Below are 15,807 nucleotides of genomic sequence, written 5' to 3'. Positions count from 1 at the left end.
AGAGCGGACCCATCATTCTGTCACAAAAGCCACCAATGCAAAGAAATATTCTCTTTTCCAAGCTGGTTTCTGGACCAGACAACCCAAGAGATAGAGCCACAAACCAACATGCCCTCTGCCAAGTTGGAAGCTCAAACTCAATTAGCTTGGGGTTGTCTGGAATCTTCAATTGTTCAAACGTTTGAGCTTAAGCACAGAGTTTGGAAAGAGTGAGCCTTGGGACAACAGGATGCTGTTCTGGTGAATACTAGCAGCCTTGGACCACCCAGAAAATTGGGTGGGATCTTCAAGACCCCGCAGAGTGTCCAGACTCCCCCCGGCCACTCCCTGCTTCCGCCCACCACACCAGACACCCCAGGCTCATGAAGTTTCCAAATCTCTCTTCATGCTGCTTTCCCTACCTGAAATATCTTTTATTTCTGGCCAGCTTCTGCTCCAGCCAACTAGAGGTCTCATTGAAAGCCAACTCATCCTTGGAGCCTGCTCAAATCTGCACTTTTTTCTCAAGGTGCTATTTCCAGACTTCCCCAGCAAAGGCACCCCCAGCAAAGCTCTTTGCCCCTATAGTACTGGGCGCATTGAGTGTATTTAACGATATGCTTTCAGGGGGCCTGGATGGCTCAGCTGGTTGAGCACTCAACTCTCCGTATTGGCTCAGGTTGTGGGATTGAGCCCCAAGTTGGGATCCATGCTCAGCATGGAGTCTGCCTGTCCCTCTTCCTCTGCACCTCCCCCCATTCATTTGCTCTCTTGCAAATAGATAAATAAAATCTGTAAAAACAAAATAAAACAAAACAAAAACAGAAAAACTAAAAAACCACCAACAATGTGCTTTTAATCAAATGACCAGGGTTCAGCTACTGTTGTGAATGGATGATGGATTGAAATATCATGGGTGATCATGACCCAGGAGCAATTGGCGCTGTGCACCCCGCCATGAAAGCCAACCTTCCGGCTGGAGGGACCCCACTCTGTTTACATACCTGTCTTCCCAAGTGACTGGGAGCCCCCTGAGGGCAGGGCTGGTCTCTCCCTGGATGCCATGTTCCTGGCACACAGTAGGTGCTCAATAAATGCTGGTGGTGGGGGGGAACAGAAGCTCTATCCTGGTTCTCTCACTACCTTCAAGGGCCCCTTTAGACAAGTCCTTCTCCCTTTCTCGAGCTTGTTTCTCCATCTGAGCAGTGAAAGGGGGGACTAACTCACACTCAGGCCTCTGGTCTGAATGTCTGTGTCCCCTCTGCCCCTTCCCCACACCCCAAATCGTATGTTGATGTCCTAACCCTCAGTGTGACAGTATTCAGAGGTGGGGTCTTTGAGAGGCGATGAGGTCATGAGGGTAGAGCTCTAATGAGTGGGATCAGTGCTCTTATAAAATAGACCCCAGAGAGCTCCCTCAGCCAGTGGAAGACACTGTGTGAAGACACAGTGAGAGGTCAGCCATCTGTAGCCCAGAAGAACCTGACCACGTCAGCACCCTGACCCTTGAACTTCCAGTCTCCAGGACTATGAACCATCAGTGTCTGACATTTACAAGGCCCCGGTCTCTGGTATTTTGTGAGAGCAGCCCCAACAGACTAAGGCACTCAGGAATGATACATGATCATCTCAGATGACCATCGTCATCCACCGAATTTTAAGGTCAAATCTGGTTGATAGCTCATTATCACCGATGGGCCCTAACATCATCCCCTTCCCATAGATGCACTTTGCTCCTCCATCAAGAGGTGAACCCTACTGCTTTTCCCTTTGAGTCTGGGCTGGGCTGGTGATGTGCTGTGACCAACGAAGTGTGGCAGAAGTGATGCTTGCCAACCCCAAGCCTAGATCTCAGGAGGCCTGGCAGCTTTGGCTTTCACTCTCCCAGGGTCCTGAGCCCCCAGGGAGAGAAGTCCAGGAAGTGGTGCCATGTGGGGAGAGGCAGCACACGTCCCCGCAGGACATGAGGCCATCTTAAGGAGCCTCACCCCAGTCAAGCTCCCGGCTGATCACAGCCCATGAGTGACCCGACAGAGACCCCAAGGAATGGACATGGGTCATCCCTGAAGAACTCAGCCCAGCTACAGAACGGTGAATAAAAGAAGTCATTTGAAGCCATTTCACATTTTGGAATGATCTGAATCACAGAGATAAATAACTGAAACAGATCCATGTCTGCCGTGGCTCATGAGTGAGGAGTGTGGAGCTCCATCCCTGGACTAGACAATGTCAGATCGATGTCAATTCGATTCCTTGTCAATTAGAGATTTGTCTTGGGCCTACCAGATTAATCCATCAGAGAGAAATCAGGATCCCAGTAGGACTCCACGAATCCAGTGGGCCCTCTTGGGTTGTTCCAGCAGACAATACAGAGAGTGTGGCACAATTAGGAGCAGAGCCAGAAATAGAAAGAGAAACTCAAAAAGACACAGACTTGGAGGAAACTGAGCCCCATGGGTAGAACAGCAGGACAGGGAGCTGTAGGGTCTTACAGCAGAAGGGGTAAGATGGCCCCTCCCTGGAGCCATGTCAGAGCCTGAGAAACTTCTAGTTGAACACAAGCCTGGCTGGGCATCTGGTACCACCACCCCCAAACTTAAGCATGAGTTGGCATACACATTCCCAACAATGAACCCTCTTTCTTTGAGGGTACCTGCAGCCCAGGAGCCAGGCTACATCTCCCCCCCACCCCAGCACAGGGCAGAAACAGAAGGGTTCTCCGTCTAGAAATCACCAGGGCCAGACGTAGAGGCCCAACCACCAGAAGGATCACTAGTTCACATTGAGTCCTTTACCAGGTTCCAGACACCATGCTCCACACGAGACGTGGACACCTTCACTTCTTTCTAACCACTACCCTGACTTATAGCTTGCCATCCCATTTCACAGATGAGAAACTTACTGGCTCAGAGCCACAGGATTTGTAAGTAGCACAGCTGGAATTTGAATCCAGGCTGAATGAGGCCAAAGCCCGGGGCCTCGGTCAGGCTTGATGGTCACCCACACACCCCAGTACAGCCTCGTGGTTGGTTCACACCCACATCTGTTCTGACGGGTCCGTGCCTCACTGAGCCAGCTGTCACTGCAGCAGCGGCCACCAAATTGAACTCTCAATTTCCCAGTTCAGGAAACAGACCCAGAACAGTGTTTGAGATGTCCCCCACTGTGGTGGGCAGAATAATGCCTCCCTCCATCAAAGATGCCGTGTCCTCACCCCTGGAACCTGAGAATATGTTACCTGATGTGTTAAAAGGAGACTTTGCAGCTGGGATTGAGTCAAGGGTCTTGAGAATCGAGAGATTATCCCAGATTATCCAGGTGGCCCAAAGTCCTCGCACAGGTCCTTTTCAATGAAAGAGGGGGCCAGGAGAGTCAGAGCAACCCCACGTAAGAAGGACTCAACCCACTGCCGCTGGCTTTGGAGATGAAGAAACGCACTGTGGATCTAGCAGCCTTTTGAGGCTGGAAAAGGTGGGGATGGGGTAGATTGTCCTCTAGAGCCTCTGAAAGGAACCCAGTCCTGCCAACACCTTGCTTCCAGCCCAGTGCTACCTGTTTGGGCCTTCCGACCTCCAGAACCTTAAGCTGAGACATGGGCCTGGTTTTGAGCCACTACACCTATGGTGTTTGTTACAACAGCAGTGACTGAACTCCTACACTGACTCCCTGAGCTCTTCCTCGCATACTCAGGACTTCATAGATGCCGACAGCCGTTCCAACAAATCCAGGTAACAAGGGATGGGTGCGTGTTGTACGTCCCCCTCTCTTTTATTGCCACCATGATCATTTCCTGAGCACTGCAGACGGGCTCTCCGCAACACTGAGACAGCAAGCACCTGAGGCTGCCCCGAGCTCACCCAGGTGGCTGGTGCCAAACCCAGCTCTCCTGTCCTTTTGGGCCCAGGCTCCCAGAGGAAAACCTGAAGACACTAGCCATGGTCTTTTGCCCCAGTTGCCTTACCCAACCATCTCCTTACATAAGAGCTGTCCCCAGGGCTGGGATCAGAGGATCCGAGTCATGAACCTCAAGAAAGCAGAACTGATTCTGACATGTTGCCTGCGTAGTCGCTGACTCCCCCTGCTGAGTCAGCTGCTGGTACTTCCAAGCTTGCAGAGTGGCTTTTGACGGGGCGGGGCGGGGGGGTTTGCGGAACAAGGCCTAAGCCTCCCCCACTACCCCCAGCCCAGGGCTTCTGCAAGGGGCAAAGCATGAAGCCAGGAGATGCACCCAAATGACCTTTTCCCACCTGGGGACCCAAGACCACAAGGTGCCAGACTCCCATAGGGACCCAGGTGTGCAAAGGCAAATTTCCATGCCTGCTTTCCTAGTAAACAATAGAAAGGTCTTCATTAAGCTGACCGTGCGCCATGCTGTGCTTTACGTATATTAACTCATGTGATCCCCCATGATGCCATAAAGGAGGTGTTTGAAGTACACCCGTCTTACAGAGGAGGACACAGAGGTGACAGGATGTTAGGGAGCAGAGATGGGCTCTAAACTCTAGAGCAAGTGGCTGTGGATTCTATGACCACTCGTTCTTCCCTTCTTGGACTGCACCGGGTAGAATGACCACCTCTCCCTTCCACCCAGCCGGGCAAGAAATTCTACTTTCTGGATTCTCTTGTGCCCATCACTGCAAAACTTCAGAAATTCCAAAAGAGAAGTAAGTTAAAAGGTTTCCTAATTTTGCCTAAAACCAACCTGTCCTGATGACCATCCATAGGCAGCACAAAGTGACTATCAACCCAGAGGGCACCTTCCCTGCATCCCAGTCCCGGCCAAGGGAACAAAGATGGGTTCTGGACTGAGAACTAGGAGCCCAGGTCCTACTCCCACCAAGTGACCTCGGGAATGTCACTGAACCAATCAGGGCCTCACCTTCCTCCTGTCTAAAGTGGGGGCAACCATAAACAGCCCGCAGCCTCTCCAAAGTTCCACTGAAGCAGGAAGAGTGTCTTTTTCTTCGTTCTGCCTTGAGGGGTGTCAGACACATAGTAGGTACTAAGAAATGTTTGTTGGGTGAATAAAGAAAAGTCAGTTGTTACTGATTTGCCTCCCTCTCGCCCCCGAAGGGCCTTCAGACCAGAGATTGGGCCCGATTCATTTAAGGTTCTCACATTGGTCCAGCTTCTACTTCTCCGTAGGCTTATTCACGCAAGAAATTTTTCCCACCACCCACTATGTGCGTGGCCCACTTGAGGCCTCAGTCCCATCCAGACACCCTCAGTCTGTGTCCTCACGCACCATCCCCTTCCCTTTTTTCTGGTCAGTGACTGTGACACTTAGATACACTGAGATCTCCCAGGCCAGGACAACCACCCAGCTGCCTTATGACCGGCCAGCACAGCCCATGCTCACGATATGGAGAATTCCTTACACTTCTACTTCCTCATGCCCAGCCCTGGGGGATGCAGCCCAAGGAGACCCCCTACCCTAACCACACACATGCACATGGGAGCACGCACACACATGCACACATACGGACTTGCACATACACATCGAACATGCGATGCCACCTCAGGACAGGACTAGGATTATCTGAGTTCAAATTCCAGCTCTTTTGCTTATGAGGTATGTGACCTTAGGCAAGTCCCTTTACCTCTCTGATCCTCAATCACTTCATCTCTAAAATGGGGATGATAATCATGGAGCCTTTCCGGGTCAGTCTGTAGGGCGATACTGGATATGAAAGCCTTGGGCTCAGGAAGTGTGCTGTGCTCAAGAGAATTGTTTTGTGTATTCCAGGAGGGAAAGAGAATAGTAGTTGCCTAAGTTCCAGGGAAACCCACGTTGATGGGTCTGGACCATGGGCATTTACTCAGTACATCTGATGATGGGGATTATCTTTAGGATAGGAAAGTGTTTGTGGGTCCAACATCACCTTGTTAGCACCATGTTAGTGAAAATCTAGACTGAAAATCAGAGAATGGGAGACACCCAAAGATACCACATTTGTGGCAGAGACAACTAGCTGTCCACAAAAATCCATCCTCCCCTTCCACAGCATACAGCAGGCACTGGGATAGAACCACCCTGCCAAGAACTCCATTTCCCAGCCTCCTTTGTGACTACACTGGTCATATGACTAGTTCTCCCATGTGGCAGAGGGCAGTGAAGAAGCAAATATGCCACACACCTCCATGCTTTCTTTCATCAGGTGTGATGTCCAAGGGGACAGTAGGGACAAGCATGCAAGAGGACCTTCCCTCATGCAGAAACACCTGCCTTCTCATAAACATCTGTTTTTCTGAGCTGTTATACTTGTTTGGGACTATTTGTTACTGCAGCTACTACCTGACTAATACAACCTTCAACCTCCTTGTTCACACATGAGATGATTATGGCCATGGAGTGAAAATACCTTGCATAAGATCATGAAGCAAATTCTGCAAAGCTCCAGAATTTTGGTCTCTGATCAGTCTGGAATAGATATGCCATTTTCAACCTGCCCCACCAAGCTCCAAGAGTGAGGTTCCATGAACACAGCCTGGAGTCCTCCACCTCTGTTTCAACTAGAATAACATGCCTTGTATCTGCATTCCAACTGCCGTCCTCCCTATGTCTTCATTGCAGGAAAGATTTCTGTTTCTTAAAATAATTTCAAAGCCCACACACTGGGTGCCGGCTAGCACGCTCCGACTGTCTATGGTGCTACAAGATAAAGTTTCACTTCTGCACCAGGCCTCCTGGCCTCAACTGCTGACACAGGACAGACACACAGGCTCACAGAAGTGCGTAGATATTTGCTTAGAAAGGGAAAAAAATTCAACCTCAGCGTGCAATAAACAACCCAGAAACCTGGACAAAAGGCAAACAGAAAAGATGTTCACATCCTCTAGCTCAGTAGCCCTCAAGTTTTGGGGTACATCTGAATCATCTGGGAAACTGGTGCCACGTGCAGACTCCCACGCCTCGCGTGGAGACTCTTGACTGCCCAAACTGAAGCTTTAGGAGATATCCACGATTATTCGGGATGAATGATATTATTCATAATCGTTCCGATGCCAGCATTCCCATGACCACACTTTGAGAAGCCCCAAGTCTACTTTGTAGCCTGGAAAATGAAAATAATTATGGGCAGTAATAACCATGCTCGTGCAGGGTACCTCAGAGTGAGTGAAACAGGCTTTGAGGGATTTTTTTGTAACCTGATGGGTATCTGAGCATTAATACTCCACTGGTAAAGAAATTAATAATAATTTCTATTTGGCTCAGATGGGTGTTGAAAGTATGGACAGCAGGTATGGTGTAGAAATGATCAAAGACTCCTGGCCTACGTTGCTAGAGCTCCTTACGACGTGATGACCCCTCTGCTAACTGTTCCACGTGTGTGATCTCATGTAGTCTTTATGATATCCCTGTCTTACAGATGAGGAGACTGGAGCATACAGATAACTTGTTCATGTCACTCAGCTGGCAGGGGGCTGATGGGGTTCAAACTTACCCAAACAAACTCATGCTGCAGCCACAATGTTCTAGTGCCTTTCGTGGAGGTCTAACATCAGAACCCCTCCCCAGGGCTCAGTCTCCTCATCTGTAAAATGGACATGTTAATAATATCTTTATCACGCAGCCACAGTAAGGATTCAAGAAAAACATGGCAGTAAAGTGGTTTGCCAACCAGGAAGATTTAATTAAGGAAACACCTGAGGGATGAGACATTGTCTGATCTTCCAGTCCCATTTTACAGATGGCAAAACTGAGGCCTATTTACTTCACTTATTCAAGAACATTTACCGAGCACCCAGAGGATATAGAGAGGAGTGTAAGTATCCCAAGTCTGGCCTCAAGGAGCCCCAGGCCGGCAGGAGAGACAGACAAGACTAGGCATGGAGAGAGGGACCTCCCAGAAAGGGTCAAGCCAGAGAGAGGAGTGATTTGCCCAAAGTCAAGTTTACCTATTCCCTGAAGTTTTGGCAGAGTCCAGAGAAAGTCCTTGGTACCACGAGGGAACTCTTCCTGTGGGCTTCTCAGTGCCTGACACCCCACCGTCTGAGCATCCCTGGTTTAAGCTAAGCCTTCTTTCTTGAGAAGGCGCCAAGCATCCCCCCTCCCACCATGGGACACTGGAGAAAGGAGAGACGGCGAGAACCACAGGTGAGATCGCTCTTTGAAAGGAAGTAGGGGCTGCCAAAAGGGAGGGCAGGATCAGGCCTCTTGCTAGAAAAAGAAGACAGACCCAAAACCTGACCCCCTCCTCGCTGGCCTATCGGAACCACAGGCTGGTCTGAGGGATCAGACTTGTAGCGAGCAGTGATTACTGGATTATGATATGTTGTTCTTAACTTTGCTCGAGGCGAGCCTTTCCGGCGTACTCGTTTCAACAGTAGCACAGTGCCCAAGTGCCAGCCAGAGCAGAGGGGAGGGCAGGTGTGCTCAACAGATAGCACTGCCAAAGGAGTGCTATCCATATACAAAGAACTCTTGTCCATATACAAAGAACTGTTAAAAATCAGCCAAAGATAAACACACTGACAGAAAAAAACATGGGAGCCGACTTGAACCATAGGCTCGTAAAAGAAAAATGGACAAGTAACTTACAGCAGGTGATCAGCGTTAATAACGAAATGTAGAGGGAAGCGGTTAGAAGCTTCACAAACCTTAAAAACAGGCACACCTTTGGCTCAGGGATTTGGCCTTTGGAAAAGTATCCAGAGGCCAGACATGCAAAGATGATGTACACGAAAGAGCACCGCTTGTAATCATGGAAAAAAGAAACAAAACAAAACAACAAAAAAAAGAAGGAAGCAACCACGATGAGAAGCGGTTACATAAATCCCAAGACGCCTTTCCATGCAGCCATTAAGATGCATCCTGGAGGAATACAGAGGGGAGTGCACAGTCCCTGTGCAAGACAAGGGAGGTTGCCAAATCAGATGTTGGACATGTGTGTGCGAGCCCACACCTACATCCTTAGCTGTGTCTGCGCCATCTAGTAGGCTCTCAAGATGAATTAGTGAGTGAGCAAGTGTGGGAGCGACGGAGAGAGCCCCCTGAAGGGCCACCTCTGAGTGAGGCCATCCTTCAAAGTCTCTGTACGGAGGCAGTGGTCTGTGCCGGTAACACCGGCTTTGTTCCAATCTCAACCTCCCCTCACTGCTCCCTGCCCCACCATCCCCCACTTACCGTCTTGCCGCTCTGAGCCACTGCCTTTCCCTCTCTGGGCCCTGGTTCACCCACCTGTAAAATGAGGACACCTGTGAGAGGGAAACACCTGCCTCGTAGCTGTGAACATTCATGAAGGAAAACACAGAGCTCGCCGCTTTTAAAAATAGGGTGACCCTGCTGTTTTTTACAATTAGCATGCATGACTTCGGAAATCTGAAAAAACAGGTTTTCATTTTGACAAACATTAAATGCTAAGCAGAACCTCCTCTCTCTAGGACTCTCCCCTTGGCTGGCCCCTCCAGACAGTGTCAAAGGCAAGCATGCTACCTTGTGGTTGGTCTCCGCCTGGGTCTTCCCAAGGGCCCCCCTGGGCTTCAGGCCACTGGAGGCCGTGTAGGGGACCTATGTGGTCCAGCTTCTTTCTCTCGGCCACGGGATGCCCCCCACCCAGCCCAAAATAGCTTCAGCCTTCAGGAGGCTCTCCAGGAGACCTCGTGCTGTCCCGAGCTCCTCACTAGCCTGAATGGGACAGAACTCTGCCAGAGGAACAGCTGGAGGGAGGAGAGAGCAAGAGAGAGTGAGAGAGAGGGAGGGAGGGGCAGGAAACTGGGCTGGCCGAGGGCGGGGGCGGCCAGCTGCGTGGAGTGGGGGCCTCCAGAGGAGGCTGGCGGCCATGCCAGCGGGGACCGGGATTGTGGGTGGTGTTTGGGTGGCCGGTGGCAAGGCCCACTGGGAATGACCCACCCCTCTGGCAGGCGGAGCCCAGCTAGGAGCAGTGCCCACCATCTGAGTGCAAACCAGGAGCACATGCGAGCCCCAGGCAGCTGTGGGAAGGGCAGCCGCCCCCTATAAGGGTCTCGGGAGCTGCCGGATATCCCACCAGCCTGGGCCAGCTCTCTCCACCGGAATGCCCTTCCTGGCCCCCTAGTTGTGCTCCCCTTTCCTTATTTTAATTTTTGTTTTTTTCAAATTAAAACAGCAATGAGTTTGGTTTTTTTGTTTTTTGGGTTTTCATAGTGTCAAATGAACAAAGATGAAAATGTTTCATAATGTCTGGTTTTAGTAAATGTCACCGGGAAGCAAAAAATCTGCATAGTTGCAATACACCTTGATAGACCATTTCTGGAGAGCTGTCTGACAAAACACATCAAAACCTTTAACTACGTTCAGGCCCTGTGTTGTTTAAATATAAATCCTGCTTTCATTCCAAGCCCTGCTCCCCAGAGAGAAATATCATTAACACTTCGGTATGAACACACACACACACACATATATGCTACATCTCGGTGGAAAATGGCTCGGTCATGCTCCGCGTTCCAAACTGTAAATTCCTTCATTCAGTGATAGGGGTGTGTGTGTGTGTGTGTGTGTGTACACAACTTAAACAATTTCATTGAATTAATGTACTGGTTTGCTTATTTATTTATTTATTTAACTCACCCCCCTCCCCCCCATGCAGTTTACTACTTATATAGGTTTCTTGAATTGACACTTTCTGGGTGACTGGCTAGGTTCTTTTCAACTCTTTGACTATAATAAATGCCCCACTTCACACTTGTCCGATTATTTTCTTATCCAAAATTCCTATGAACATACGTTTTATTATTCAGAGGGGCCGACTCACTAGTTTCAAGTTTCAACTTAGGGACCACCTCCCCAGAAGCCTTCCCCCGCCACTGGGGTCCTGCTCTCGGCTCCCCTGGTGTACCCCTACAACCACAGCAGCAGGGGCATCCCTTCCCCTTCCAGTCTCTGTCTCCCTTACCCTGGAAACTCAGCTGGGGAAGGAGCCGTATTCCGTCTGGCCCCGGCGCCGCGAAGCTCGGTGCTGGCTCGTGTGATTGCATCATCAGCAGAATAAACACAAGAGTGCACACCCAGACAGGGTGCTGGCCCGCCACTTGCTCCTTCATTCTCAGGAGGTACTATTTCTGCTAAGGCGGTGTTATTTCTGCCCTTGTGGTATCAGCGAGGAAATGGGGACCCAGAAAGGTTAAGTCACTTGCCGTGGGCCACACAGCGCATAGGCGTGAGAGCTGGGATTCCACCCAGTCTGTCTGGGTCCAGAGCCCAGCCCTTGGCCTCCAGACTGATAAACTAACAGGGGCCCACTGTGTGCATGGCCCCGCCTTGGGGCTGGGGTGGGGGCGGTTCCATGGGTCACATGACCCTCCCCCCATTCTGGAGGACCTGCCATTCACCTGTTCTACAGTTGAGGGTGTTGGGGCTGTGGGGAGTTGTTCTTTGGCTGAGAGCACCCAGGTGGGGCTGGCAGACAGAGGCCCGGCTGAACCCAGGTCTGGCTCATTCCAAAGCTAAGACTGCCAAAACTAACTTGTGTAGAAAGGAAAAGAGAAGGGGAGGAAGATGGGGAGGGAAGAAGGGGAGAGAGAGAGAGGGAGGGAGGGGGAGAGACGGAGCAGGAAAGACAGAGAAGGGTGGGGGGAGAAGGGAAAATGGAGAAAGGATGGAAGAGAGGGTCTCTTGCTCTTTTTTTTTTTTTTAAGATTTTATTTATTTATTTGACAGAGAGAGATCACAAGTAGGCAGAGAGGCAGGCAGAGAGAGAGAAGGGGAAGCAGGATCCCTGAGGGGCAGAGAGCCCGATGGGGGACTCAATCCCAGGACCCTGGGATCATGACCTGAGCTGGAGGCAGCGGCTTAACCCACTGAGCCACCCAGGTGCCCCTATGCTGTCTTCTTTAGACCTAAGGGTCGGGGTGGTTGTGGAAACTTGTCCTTCACCATCTGACCAGCCTTAGAGCCTCTCCTTCCTCTCCCCACCATCCCCAACTGTTAGTTCAGTGAAACTGACACTTAGAAACGATCATCTCTTTCATTTCCTAGATACTAACTGGAAGCACAGAGAGGTTAAGGCACTGTTCAAGGTCACACAGCTCCCTAGAGTCAGAAGTCAGACTCAGCCTAACTCTAAACCCCTCTCCTCCCTGTGCTGCCAGGCTTGCCCAGGGAACCAAGAGCATCTCATCCACGCCCTTACTGTACAGCTGGGAACACTAGACCCAAAGAAGGTAGGGACGTCCCAGATCAGAGCCCCAGAGCATCCTGGTCCGAAGGTGAAGCTATTTCCACAATGCGACAGCGGCCTGAGCACTGGGTACAGCACCATCTAAAGGTCTGACATTAATAGAGACCAATGGTTTTCAAAGCGTGGATTCTGGACCCACTGCCACCTTGCTGGGAAGCTTGCTATAGAAATTCAAGCTCTCGAGCCAGTTCTGTCCACAGACCTTGGGAACCAGGACCTCTGCAGGCGGGACCCAGGGAGCTGTGTGTTCAAAAGTCACCAGGGAATTCTCACACTCATTCAAGTTTGACAACCACTGATACAGACATTCCCACAAGGAATAAATCCTGGATCCTGGAACAAGTTACCTTGTGAGTCCACGGTCAAGAGCTGGGGGCTCTGACATTAGACAGAGCAGATGAGACCGAATCCCTGTTTCCACCACTGTGAGCTGTGTGACTGAGGCAAGTCCTCCCACCTCTCTGAGCCAGTTTCCTTAATCTGCTGGGGACTGAGGGGGACTGGAGTAGGGAGAGGAAAGAGAGGAAGGAGGAGTTGGGGGGGGTAGGAGGAAGTACAGGAGGGGAAGAGACAGAGATGGGGAAGGGGAAGAAATAAAGGGGGAGGGGAAGAGCAGGGAGAGAGGAGGAGGGGAGACAGGAGGAGAGAAGGGGAGGAGGAGGAAGTGGAGGAGATAGAAGAGACGAGGAGGAGGGAGGGGAGAAGGGAGGGGAGGAGGGAGAGGAGACGGGGAGGTCACCTCTGAGGAAGATCTGGCACACTCAGGATATCCTGGAAGGGGAGCCTCGCCAGGGAATTCAGCGTCTGGATGGATTTATGGAAATTTCCTCTTCCTCCTTCAGGGGATGTTGGATCCTGTTAATGCAGGTCTCTTGGAGCCCCACCCCCACCCCACCCCCAGTCTCCAAAGCCAACCCAAGGCTGTAATGAGGTTTGGGTTTATTGGCTGGGCAGTCTAAGAGAGTGAGGGGACTGGATGCCCAAAGTAAGGGTCAGCGTACACAGCCCCACTTGGGCCCACAGGGAGGAACAGCAAGGGTCCTGATGCCCCTTCCAGTCAGAAGCCACAGGTCTTCGGTCACCATACTGAATGTGGCTGAGAAGTCTGCCTTTTTCTTCCTTGGAATAAAGAGGGTTGTGGATGGTTGTGGGGGAGTTGTTTGTTGTTGTTGTTTTCAAATAGGATTCTGAAACCCGAGGCCGACCATTGGGGTACCGAGACCCACAAGATAGGTGGTGGCAAAGAAGACTCTGTTTATTCCCTCAAAAATGCTGTGTAGTTCCAAGATGGCGGATCGAGATTTCTCTTATAAACAAATCTAGTTGGTTGGCTCAGGAATCCTAGAGCTCTGTGTTAAAGGAAATCTGAGACCACATCCAGGTGGGGCTGGAAAGAACACTGTGACCCATGAGCAATGCCTACCTTGGACCTAAAGGAGGGGCTTTGCCTCTTTCATCCCACTCAGTTCTCCAACAAAAATCCATCCATTGGCCTAGGGGACTGGGGGGCCAGTGCCAGCTCTGCTTCATCCTGTCCCATGGATTGACCAATCCTAGTGTAGATAAACTTATACCTTAACTCCCACACCCCTTGGTATCTCTTTCTGGTTGATTTTTAGTGCTCACTGATGCCCAACACTCTAGTTAAAGCAAATGGTTTCCTTGTTCTCCCTGGTTATCAGTTGTGAAACTAGGTTTACCGGAGAGGCTCTCAAACCACAGGAAGCTGGGGAAGATACTTTCTGTGACATGAAGGGTTCCCTATAAACCCACACTGTGCTTACTTCAGACTTTGCTTAAGATGTGGACAGACCGCACTGGAATGGGAGCTCTGTCTCGGCCGCTGACTGGCTGTGTGGCCTTGGGCAAGTCATTTTTCATCTCTGGTTCGTTCAGTACTTGTGACAAAACTGTGCCTTTTGAGATGGGGGAGATTATCCTGGATTACCCAGGGGAGCCCAGGGTAACTCAAGGGTCCTCAGAAGGGGAAGGCAAGGAATCAAAGGGGGGAGAAGGCAGTAAGATGAGGAAGGAAGCAGACAGCTCAGTGATGTGGCCACAAGCCTAGGAAGACAAGCAGCCTCCACCCCTGGAAAATACAAGGAGCGGCTTCTCCCTGAAGCCTCCAGCAGGAACCAGCCCTACAGACCACATCCTGGTGTTATCCCCTTCAGTCTCATTTTGGACTTCCCAGCTCCAGAATTGAAGGAGTGTAAATACGTATGGTTTTAAGCCACAATGTTTGTGGTAAGTTGTAGAGGAGCAGGAGGACATTAACGCAAGGGCTGTTCTAGAGACCAGAACACTGACTTTGGGGGCAGACAGTTCTGGGTTCGAGTCCCCGCTTCACCTGCTAGCTATGTGACCTTGCACAATTTTCTTAACCTCTCTGAGTCTCAGAGAGAGACTTTCTTTCTCCTCTGCACAAAAGAGTAATGAAAGACCTACCTCAGACCGTTGTTGGAAAGATGAAAGGAATTGATACATACAACAGGCCTGGAACAGTCTGGCGCACAGCACTCAATGAATGTCAGATCACTTTGCTGTTCTACTGGGCATTAAAAGGCTGGCATTGCCCAATGCAGGCCCTCTAGCCATCCCTGGAGCACTACTAGAGCCACCAACCCGATGTTCCATTTTGTTCAAGGCCACACCACTGCTCAACATTCCATGACTCCCTAGTACCTAACCTCATCTCCCAGAAAAGAAAAAAAAAATGAAAGGGATGGCAAAGCTGAAAGAGGACTGGAGGACCCAAGTCTTCCCATTGATTGAAATGTCATTTTCTCTGCACTCCCAAGCGAGGTCAGTGTCCCTGTCATTCATTCTCGTGACATCCTGTCCCACACTATAGCACCGACCTCATTTGTAATGCCACGATCATTCGTATTGTGAATATACCATCCGTCCCCATATCCACACGTAAAGCTCCAGGGGCTGGGACTGCTGCTAGGCCCATAGTACCTGTTCTATAAATATTTGTTAAATGAATGAGCAGATGGATGACCAGCCTTCTCGGACCAGCTGGGCCACGTTCCCAAAGACTTCTTCCCGACGGCCAAGTTCTGGCTCTTCACCACAGGGAGGCCTGCAGGGCTACCAAGATGGGAGAGTGGAACGCTGTGCCAAGCGTCATCAGACATTGGTAACTCCCGCAGCCAAGAATGTTATTGGGAACATGATGTCTGTCTGTGCGGTATATGTTCAGGTAATGGTAGGTCGTGTAGATGGGGCTCAGGGAGGGAGGAGGAAGGAGGATTCCTTGGGCTCCTGGACACCATCTGAGGCAGAGGGAAAGAGTACAGAAGTGAGAAGCTGACTTTTGGGAACTGAGAAGGAGGCGGAGGTAGGAGGGTGCTGGCAGCTCAGCCAATTTTGTCTGCTTGGCAAGAATCCAGCCCCTGGGCTCCGGTCCAGGCTGGGAAGGGTTAACAGCACTGAGAGGGAGTGTTGAGGGGTGTGTGTGACCAGGAGTGAGGAAGCCCTAACAGGGGAGGGGGCTTCCTGGGGGAGGTGGGGTGGGGGGTGGATGAGGCCCATTTCTCCCCTATGAGCAGGAATCTGCCCACCTAGCCCAGCTCCTCCCAGTGGGACAGAGAGATCTGCAGGGGTGAAGGGAGACCACTCTGGATGCCTGAGAGGAGTGGGGGCACCAGCAGGGTTGTTCCAG

At 50.8% G+C, this 15,807-nt stretch overlaps 1 protein-coding gene across 3 annotated transcripts in view; it reads right to left on the bottom strand.

Moving 5' to 3' along the window:
- The window catches only part of CMKLR1 (chemerin chemokine-like receptor 1), a 46,551-nt gene extending 36,792 nt beyond the window's left edge, over positions 1–9,759 (bottom strand). Inside the window, exons 1-3 of one of the 3 annotated variants that reach the window (XM_004779070.3) lie at positions 9,416–9,759; positions 9,107–9,160; positions 7,425–7,514 (exon numbers count right to left, since the gene is read on the bottom strand). The gene's annotated coding sequence lies outside the window, so the exon portion shown is untranslated. The remainder of the gene's footprint in view (positions 1–7,424; positions 7,515–9,106; positions 9,161–9,415) is intronic. The other 2 variants (XM_004779071.3, XM_045076736.1) reach the window with 2 other exon arrangements.
- Positions 9,760–15,807: the final 6,048 nt, after the last annotated feature.

This window comes from Mustela putorius, unplaced genomic scaffold (assembly GCF_011764305.1).
Source record: "Mustela putorius furo isolate JIRA1106 unplaced genomic scaffold, ASM1176430v1.1 tig00000193_pilon_pilon_pilon, whole genome shotgun sequence".
Taxonomy (NCBI): Eukaryota; Metazoa; Chordata; class Mammalia; order Carnivora; family Mustelidae; genus Mustela; species Mustela putorius.
The sequence above is the reverse complement of the archived record's forward strand: the minus strand, read 5'-3'. Positions and strand labels throughout refer to the sequence as shown.